At 44.4% G+C, this 9,744-nt stretch overlaps 1 protein-coding gene across 2 annotated transcripts in view; it reads right to left on the bottom strand.

The window, feature by feature from the left end:
• Dpp6 (dipeptidyl peptidase like 6) overlaps positions 1-9,744 on the bottom strand; it is a 933,905-nt gene that overhangs the window by 697,221 nt on the left and 226,940 nt on the right. The gene's annotated exons all lie outside the window — the stretch shown is intronic.

Raw genomic sequence — 9,744 nt, 5'->3', positions numbered from 1 at the left:
CCAAGGGAGGGGACATTATTTGGCACCACCTAGATACCAGCTCATCTTCTCATCCCCGCCCTGGCCCCTCGCAGCTCCTCCTTTCCCTTCGCATCAGGGTACCCAGCTCCCGCTGTGGTGTTGGCACCTGGGGACTTCCAGTCCCAGTGAGCTGGAGATGATGCTGGATACAGGAATACTCTCTCTCTGGATGTCAGTTGGGTTGTTTGGGGGTTCAGGCCTGGGACACTCATGGCTGGAAAGGAGGCCCTGTGTCCTAGTGAGAGGACAGCACTACAAGAGGCCAGAGCTGAGCAAAGAAACCTTAACTGCTGCCTTCCAGTGCCTGGCATGTAGGTACTCCCACCTAGTAATGTTCTTCTGGCTTTGGGGCTTTGGTTAACTTTGACAAACACCCTGGAGAGCCCGGGGTAGAAATGCAGTTGGAGAACATAGGAGGAGCCATGGAAAAGAAAGGCGGCCTGTAAGGAGTAGGTGCAGGGAAACACTTGTTCCCGGACCCACCTTCCTTCCATCACCTAGGATTTTTTTTTTTTAAAGATACATTTTTCTTTTGATCTTCTGAAGAAGGGAAGGGCAAGTCTAGAAGAGGCACCAGAACTCCCGGGCAGGCCTAGTTCAAGCCTCAAGAACAATGCCTTTCCAGGGTGCGTCTGGCTCCAGCCTGCCCGTCTTTGTGTAAATACTGGGAACCGCTAAAGCACTTGGAAGTCAGCAACCTTTCCAAACCTTGTTCCACCCCATTTTGGCATTGAGATGCAGTGAGACGGGCTCTTTGACACCAAACGATGTGCAGCACATAGGGCTTCCAATAACAAACTCATTTGGTGCATTCGAGCGTGCTCAAGTGCCCTCGTGTGGAGAGATGCTCAAATTGTGTCTGCCTCTTAGTCTAGGCCATGTCTGGCATCTCCCCCTACTTGCTTCCTGGATTCCTCCCTGTAGGCTTCTGGAACCCTTGTTTTTCTTGAGCCTCTGGACACTACTGGCTTCGGCTGCTCCACCCCCTCCTTTGTCCCCTGATCCAGACCTTTTAGGCTGAGCTGGGATGAGCTAGCTCATTCCTTGCACAAACATCACCACGGGTTGCTTTGGACTCACAGGAATTCTAGCACTTGCCCAGAGTCTCAACTGCCCCCACTACACACACACACTCACACACACACACACTCACACACACTCACACATACTCACACACTCACACACACTCACACACATGCACACACACGCACATACATACTCATACACACTCACACATACACACACTCACATGCACACGCACTCACACACACTCACATGCACACGCACTCACACTCACACACACACTCACACACACACACACTCACACAGAGCGAGTCCACTTGACTTCACCCATCACCCAGTGGTGCTCCATGAGCCTCCCCAGCTTCCCTGTTGGTACTGAAAATTTTGAAGACATGGAAGGCAGCAACTCCGAAGGCCTGGCTGGCAGAGGACCTTGGATCCTCCCTGGCCCAAGCCCAGAGAGAGCCCTACAGAGCCCTCGGGGTTGAGGAAGCTGTGCTGCACTGTTTAAGCTTTGGTTTCTGCTGTAACTGACTACCATTCCTTCCAGCCTCTCTTTCCCAAGCAGTTTTATTTTCCATAGAATTTTGTTGTCCTATCCTGTGCTCTGCAGTTGTTGGGTCCACCTCGAATAAACAGCTACTAAAGCACACGAGAGACATTTCCTTTTATGAAGAAATAAGAAAAGGTTGGGGCTGCGTTCCAGCCACTGCATGACTCCACTCAAGTCTGGGTTGGAGAGCTTTGCCCACCACACCATATTCACATTAACCACTGAATGATTATAAGAATGTTAAACTAAAATTGCCACCCAAGAAGTCCTGGCTCCCAGCCCTTCACATGGAAGGTTGCTCTGCTAGCCCCTTGGAAGGGCAAGCCCTGCCTTATAGGGGCTCATGTCCAGTGCAGCCAAGGATTCTGACATTACTACTGTGAATGTCCTTTGTTTCTTCCTTATTATACAAGAAGTACACATGTACAGTTTTATACAAGCAGCAGTAACTTTGTATATAATGTTAATACACTTATGCAAAATGTAGAAATCATATAGGCTATGGTGTACAAAACATTATAGATAAATGCCTGTTAACCATTGTGAACTGATGAGAGAATTTTGAAGAGCTATTTTAATATTTTTATAATTATGTGTTTCTGTATGAGTATGTCCATGTGAATGAGGTGCCCCTGGAGACTGGAGGTGTCAGATCTCCTGGAGCTGGACTTACTGGCAGTTGTGAGCTTCCTGATAGAGAGCCTTAACTCAACTGAGGAATATCAACTCAGGTTCTCTTTAAGAGTGTTATTATGTATGCTTAACAGGTGAGCCATGTCTCTAGCCCCAAGATTGAATCATTTATTTAATGATGAATTCAGTAAAGTGATAGAAAGGGTGTGTGTGTCTTGACATTCAAGATTTATTTTCTCTGATGAATCTGCAAATATTCAACTTTTGTTAAAGTTTAAAATTCAAGTTACTCTGAAAATATAGATTATTCCTGTTTAAACATATTGTAAAAGAAAAAAAGCCATTAAAACTTACAATCAGGGAAAGAATTAAAATTACTTTTAAAAGATAGTAAAATTTTCTATCCAGACAGGCAAATCTGGAGCATGAAGAGGAAAAACAGAGAAGGTGGGAGGGGGTGGGGAAGGAGCCAGAGCCTGGCCAGGCTGGCTTGAAAGAAACAGAGGCCAGGGAGCTGGGAAGAGCTGTGTGTGTGCAAAGCATCCCTTGATACACTCTGATGGAGGCACACAGCCAAGTGGAGTACTTGGCCAGAGTCTTTTTATCTTCCACAGTGAGCACAAAGCATGCAAGGCCATTTTAAAAGACTGTGAAGCCATGAACTTGTGGCAATGTACCTGCAGATCCAGTCTTCCCCTAAGCATGGGCACACAAACTGCACAGTACATTTAGAGACTGCAGCACTACATAATTCCCTGAGTAATACTAAGCAGATTAATACTGGACTGTGAGCGAGGTAAAGGAGATTTAGAGAATGATGAACTTATTGTTTATCACACATAATTAATCAAGTCTGACCCCTGGAAAACAGTCCACAACAACATAAAAAATGAGGTGTTGTGAGGGAAAATAAAGCCAGGGGGCTTTTGACTGCACCTTAGTGTCTTAGAAGGTAGAAGGTTGAAGCACCCTTGCTCAACTTGGCATTGACCATCTCATTTGTGAAATAAAAACTATAGCTAGGTGAGATGGCTCAGCAGCTACACCTGGCATATTTATCACTAAGCCTGACAATCCCAGTTTAATCTCCACATTCCAGACAGTACGATGGAACTGATTCTTACAGGTTGTGCTCTGATTTCCACAAGAATGTTATGCAAAACACACACACACACACACACACACACACACACACACACATACACACACACACACACACACACAGAGAGAGAGAGAGAGAGAGAGAGAGAGAGAGAGAGGAGAAAGGGTAATACAAACATTAAACTATAAAACTCTTTAAACGACCAGGGAAAAGGTTGGGACAAACTTTTCTGCCTAGGAGGGCAGATGTGAGGCTTAAGCTGCACTGTGGTGAGTCTCCAAGCTCTATATTCCCAAGAAGATACCCATATTTTTAGAGGGTCTAGTAAGGTTTCTCCTGGAGGTTAATTATATTTATTTGTGTAATTAAATTTACATGTATATGTATGTAGTGCCTATGGGAGTCAGTTCTCTTCTTCCACCATGTAGGACCCATGGATTGAACTCAGGTCATCAGACTGGGTAGCAAGTACCTTCACTCACTGAACCATCTATCCAGCCCAGGGAAAGGAACTTTTAAGAATCAAAAGGAAAAGAGTCCTTTCTCATTGATGTGGTGTTAGCTCAGCAGCTCATTCAAAATCATGCTAGAATAGAGAACAGGTCTAGATGCTGTCTGTCCTTGAGTTGATTTGTCCTCTGTACTGAAAAGGAAGAATCCATTCCTCTAGATGCCTTTCTCAAGAGACATTTTGATATTGTGCTTTAAAATCAAAGAGCCTCTTCCATTCTGCCAAAATGCATTCAACTTGGCAGAGAGCATGGCAGAACTGAGAAGGGGAGAAAGCCTTACATTCAAACACTGATTCCATTAAGAAGCCCTCAGCACCTCTGCTGCAGCCTTGCTGTTTAGTTAATTCAATAAGGAAAACTTGTCTTTAATTAAAAACCAATAAATGTAATAAACATATTTAAGTTGAAAACTGACTTCTATGTACTTAATTTTCCTGAACCTGCTCTGTAAAAGTCCATTAAAATATTCATTATAAAATCTATATTATTATATTTTTCACTATCACTTAAGATCCACTCCAACTTCCCATGGTATACCTGCAGGTTGAAAAATGGGCTGGTGCCATCTGAGGTAGCTCAGTAGACTTCCTTGAATTTCAATTCATTGTGTGGACAGAGGTGGCACCCAATATCTATATGTAAATGCTCATATTAATGAGCTGGTAGTGAAGCACACGTATGCTTCATGTGGTCACACCCTCCTCATAAGTAAAAGCAAAAGCTGTCGGTGCATAGCCTGACTCATGCATATGTGGGTGTGGCTGTAAGGAGAGCCAGTGGCTTCTCGTTAATGAAAACAGATTCTATTAGGAACAATAAAAGAGAAAGGAAGCTGCCCATTTCTTTTGGGTAATTCAATCCCGTGGATTGCAACCCTATCCGTTCTACTCCAACTGCTCCAGTTTCCGCTTCATAAAGGTTAAAACTGATTTGTCTATACAGCTAATTTCATTTCAAATTTGGAACACAAAATAGTAATTCCCCTTACAATGACTTATATTTATATTTTGCTTGACAGGTAAACAGAAATTGCCTATTGGCTAAATAAATCCATTAGTCATGTAAGCCTACAGTTTGAACAGCTCTTTTCCTCACTTACAGAGGGCAACAAGTGGATCTGCTCTCCACCACAATAGGGTGATGTAGGTCCCATTGGTTCCCTGGCTCTTGATTTGAGCTCCTGATAGGCCTATTACCTAGGTCCCCTCAGCATCCCACCCACAATCACTGACATTACATCGCTTTATAACCCAACAATACTCAAATTGCATCATTTCTACAGAGCCCTTTCCATCTCTGTGGGGAAACTTCGGTAAATTAACGCTTGCAAAGGGCTTTGGAGGATTCTAGCCTTCTTGGGGTAAAGCCAAGGCAGAATGAAGTCATATTAACAGCTGCCTTTAGGGCTCTGATACCACTCAGCCAGACTCAACTCCAAATGAGATGGAGATGAGTGGGAATGATGTCAGGGGTGACATCGGCGGGGCTGGGGTTTCCAGTACAGTCAAGTCATTAACCATTTTTCTTAAATAGGCAATTTATCTCTGTAACATAAAATTATTACATTCAAGATACAGCATAGAATAGAACACAGAAGCTGTAAGTATACTAAGACACAACACAGAATTACCTGCAGGGACTTCCCCACAGAGTACAACACAGTCACTTAAGATGCTAGCATCTCAGATGTGCAGAGCATCTGGGGAATAAGCCACACCCAGCCTTGGTTTTATTCTGAATGAAAGTGGGCTGATAAAATGTCTAAAATGAACTTATGTGGCTACCAGAAGAGGCTCACCAAAAGCTACTCATGCTTTGCTACCTCACATTGCTGTCTTTGATAACTTTTAAAATTGTGTGTGTGTGTGTGCATGACGTGTGCATGCATGCATGCTCATGCGCATGCACGAGCATGAATTCATGTGACCATGGTTGTTAGAAGATTTTGCCACACACTTGGAACTGGAGTTTCAAGGAATTGTGAGCCCTGTGATGTGGGTGCTAGGAAATGAACCAGAGTCTTCTGAAAAATCAGTAGGTACTCTTTATTGTTGAGCTCACTCTCTAGCCCATTTTCCTCCATCTTTGAGAAAACCACATTTATCACCATGCTCAATTCAATTCTACTTTGTAGCCTCCAAAGAAGGAGGCTTGAAGAAATCTTTGGCTGCCCTCTCCCTATCACAGATTCTTCAAATTTTGGTTCTTGAGAATGCCCTCTTTCTGATATTAATCAGACCTTGTTTTTCATGGTAGACAGGTTCTAGAAATATAGCATCTATGGTTCGTTGGTCTTAGATTTGCAGTGTGCAGAATGCTCTGAAAAGCTGTTTGGAAGCCTTTGGATGACTACTTTGAAGAAAACCAAACCTTTTGATTTTGCTTTCCAAAAAAAAATGAACATGGCTCATACAATCATCACTTGATAGCTAACCACATGCCATATGTGTGCACATCTGTCCTCCAAGCAGAATGTCTATTCTTAAGTTAAGATAGATGTCTGGGGGTAGTTTGAATAGGTTTGGCCTCCATAGATTCATGTATTTGAATGATTGACCTATGCAAAGTGGCACTATTAGGAGATGTGAGCTTGATGTAAGAAATGTGTCACTGTGGGTGTAGGCTCCATGAAGTGAGGAATGCAGTCTCCTTCTCCAGCACCACTGTCAACCTGCATGTTGCCATGCTTGTTGCCATGAGAACATGATAAAGAGGTTTAGTCAAACCTCTGAAACTGTAAGCCAGTGCCAATTAAAGGTTTGCCTTTATAAGAGTTGCCTTGGTCATGGTATCTCTTCACAGCAATGGAAACCCTAAGAAAATTGGCCCTCTTACTTAAGGGAATATATTTTCTAGACAGCTTTTATGAACAGTTTTTTTCTTAGTAATATAGAAGCTAGTTTCTTTTTCATACACACTACTCAGTCTAGCACCTTCTCCTAGTTTTCAGTAGCTGAACATGATGGTGTAAGGATGTGATTCTCAGAGCACTACAGCCTCCTTGTGGCCACAAGAAGAAGAAACACATGATTACAACCATGTGAACCTAAAGCTGGAGGTTGCTGACCTGGAGCCAGGGCCTTCTCCACCCAGCACAGAGATTCAGGCACCATCACCTGAACTCCTGGCTCATTGCAGTCCTGGATCAGGCTTGAGTTTCCTCATTCAGATCATGGAGGGTGGTAAAAGTGGAGAGCCTTATTAGTGCTTGAGATCTTAAGATCACTTGAGGTCTTCAGATATTACATAAGGGAAGGGGTAAGGATGGAACATACCTAAACTTCCAGAAAACACTATGGTCACCTATAGTTAGTCTTCCAAGACAAATCATTTGAGTTTTTTTTTTGGGGGGGGTGGCATTGTTTGTTTCTCTCTGAATTTAGGATGCCAGTATCCTTAATTCTGGGGAAAATGGCCCTCCCTTAATTGAGGACCTTCTCTTGGTTTACATACATTCACTCAACAGAAGCATGTGGAAGAAAGTGGCTTTCAGTGGTGAAAGCCTCTTACATATTCTAATGAATGGGAACAAGGTTTGGGGCTATGCTAGTGTACTGGCTGGGCACAGAAAGAATCTTCATTTGGGGAAGTGTCTCCATGAGGTCCAGCTGTGAGGCATTTTCTTGGTTGGTGATCAAGGGGGAAGGGCTCATTGTGGGTGGTGCCATCCCCGGGCTGGTAGTCTTGAGCTCTATAAGAGAGCAGGCTGAGCAAGCCAGGGGAAGCAAGCCAGTAGGTAACATCCCTCCGTGGCCTCTGCATCAGCTCCTGCTTCCTGACCTGCTTGAGTTCCAGTCTTGACTTCCTCTGGTGATCAACAGCAATGTGGAAGTAAGCTGAATAAACTCTTTCCTCCCCAACTTGTTTCTTGGTCATGATGTTTTGCAGGAACAGAAACCCTGACTAAGACAGTTAGCATAGGGCTGATGAGGCACAGAGGAGTGCCAGCCCTGGACAGGACAGGGTATGGGGACAGGGGAAGAACATGACTGGAGAAGAGTACTATTGCTTTAACCACTTCTGTCTGTACTCAGGAATCATACCAACTCTCAGATCTCATCAGAGAAGTTTCTTTGTGCAGTGGTTGGGAGTTAATGCAGGAACTCACAACTGCTCAGTGTCTAGAGAGAATAATCTATAGAGTGCTCAGTCACAAATAAGACATATTTACTACCTCCCTGCACACCCCCCCATACACACACAAGGCTCAGGAAGCACAGAGGAAGAAGTGAAAAAACTGTAGGAGCCAGAGGCCTGGAGGACCTGAGTAAAACCATGCCTTCCAGAAATGACAGGAGCATTGAACCCAGGAATTCACAAACACTCTTGTCTGCATTAGATCTGCATGAGACAGCCAACATCCTAGCATTGAGGGCAGAGGAGTTCATGCACCTCTACGGTTGATGGTATTTTTGCAGGGAGGGGTCAGCTTTCTTTAGGGTGGGTCCCCTGGTAGGCTGACCATTGTATCAGTTACTTGTCTGTTGCTGAGACAAAACATGACTAGAAGCAACTTAAGGAAGGGAGGGTTTATTTGGGCTTATGGTCATTCCAGAGAGATAGGTGTCCATTACGGAGGGGAGACACTTCAAAAAGAGGCATGAATGGCAGGCAGCAAGAACAGGAAGCTGAGAGCTCACATCTTGAAGAAAAGCATAAAGTAGAGGAAGGACGGAGAGGTGGGTGTTTTTAACTCTCAAAACCCATTCTCAGTGATGATTTACTTCTTCCAATGGCCATTCCATCTAAAACTCCCAAAACAGCACCACCAGCTGGAGGCCAAGTGCTCAAATGCTCCAGACTATTTAGACATTCCTTATTTAAACCACTCCAAACAATAACAAAATTACAGTTATGAAGTAGCAACGAAAATATTTTGTGGTTGGGGGTCACTACAACCTGATGAACTATTATTAGGCCACAGCATTAGGAAGGTTGAGAACCACTGTTCCAGTGAATGGCTCTGCACCTAGGAGTATTAAGAAGCACAAATCAGAATCAGTGGATTCTATGAAAATAGAGGACATGTGGCTTTGTGTTCTGCCCTGCCACTGCTAGGTGTGAGACAAGTGCCAACACACCACGTAGGGGGTGGGGAAATGCAGCCTATGATGTGGGAGGTTGAAGCTGGGGTTCCCAAGCTCCTAGACATCCAGTCTAGAAACTTATGGAGTAGGGAATGGAATGTTATGGGTAGGGAGTCCACAAGCTCCATGATGAGGAGCCAAGGGCTGGGGACTCTCAAACTCCGGGACATACAGACACCACTGGGTCATAGGAAGTTGGGAATGGAGTTGGGGGTCCATAGGCCTGCAATGAGGCCAAGGCTGGGAGTTCTCAGACTACTGAATATCCAGACTCTGCTGAAAGTCTGGACCAAGAACAGAGAACAGAATAGAACAGAACCGAGAACAGAAGATGCCATGGGCTGAGGACAAGCCCAGGGCTGGCAGGAGGGTTTAGCTCATCTGCAAAAGTCTTAGCTTATTGGTGATTGTCTAGGAGCACAGAGGGACCTTGTGTGGGAGCTTTAGTAACTCTGTAGGCAAAGGCTTTCTCCATGCTCCCCACAGCAGTTCCTGACGAAAGAGACAGTCCTTGATTCCAAACTCTTTATTGATTGTTCAACATAGAAAATGGGCGCATACCACCTTCTCAATGTCGACAAGAGATTAAACACCTTTTTTTCAGGAAAAGGAATGTCTGAGAAGAGAAGCTTATTGGCTAAACCCTCAGAGCTTCTAGATACCTCATTAGCATGGAGAACTCTGTTCTTATCACAGGTCAGAACACAAGTGTGCTCCAGGCTAGGAATCCAGAAGGAAGCAGGGAGCTGCCTACTGTCTCAGGTAGATAGGTGACTGGGTGCTGCCTACTGTCTTAGGTAGATAGGTGACTGG

The sequence above is a fragment of the Mastomys coucha genome, unplaced genomic scaffold, assembly GCF_008632895.1.
Source record: "Mastomys coucha isolate ucsf_1 unplaced genomic scaffold, UCSF_Mcou_1 pScaffold19, whole genome shotgun sequence".
In the NCBI taxonomy this organism is placed as follows: domain Eukaryota; kingdom Metazoa; phylum Chordata; class Mammalia; order Rodentia; family Muridae; genus Mastomys; species Mastomys coucha.
Note: the sequence above shows the minus strand (reverse complement) of the source record. Positions and strands in the feature narration are given on the sequence as shown.